Here is a 320-nt window from a genome sequence, read left to right as displayed (position 1 = left end):
TTAAAATTTTCTATTATTATATTATTAAAATGTGTGCTAAAGATAGCTAAGCCCTAAATTTTTTTTCCTTATACATTAGATTTGTATGGAATAAGACTCTGGGACGAATCCACCCTTTAGCCGTTACCAACCCTTGAGAGTTGACAAACACGTGCTGTCAAACATACCAAACGTGGATTAATGTCAAAGAGAACATACGCGACACCAGCCCCAAGTCCCCAACAACAAATCATACACCCCTGGGGCCTTCTTTGTAAAAAAAAAATATATATGCATCAAGATTCAATTACTTTTTATTATATAAATTTAATTTTCATTAT

Source organism: Arachis ipaensis, chromosome B09 (genome assembly GCF_000816755.2).
Source record: "Arachis ipaensis cultivar K30076 chromosome B09, Araip1.1, whole genome shotgun sequence".
Classification (NCBI taxonomy): Eukaryota; Viridiplantae; Streptophyta; class Magnoliopsida; order Fabales; family Fabaceae; genus Arachis; species Arachis ipaensis.
Note: the sequence above shows the minus strand (reverse complement) of the source record.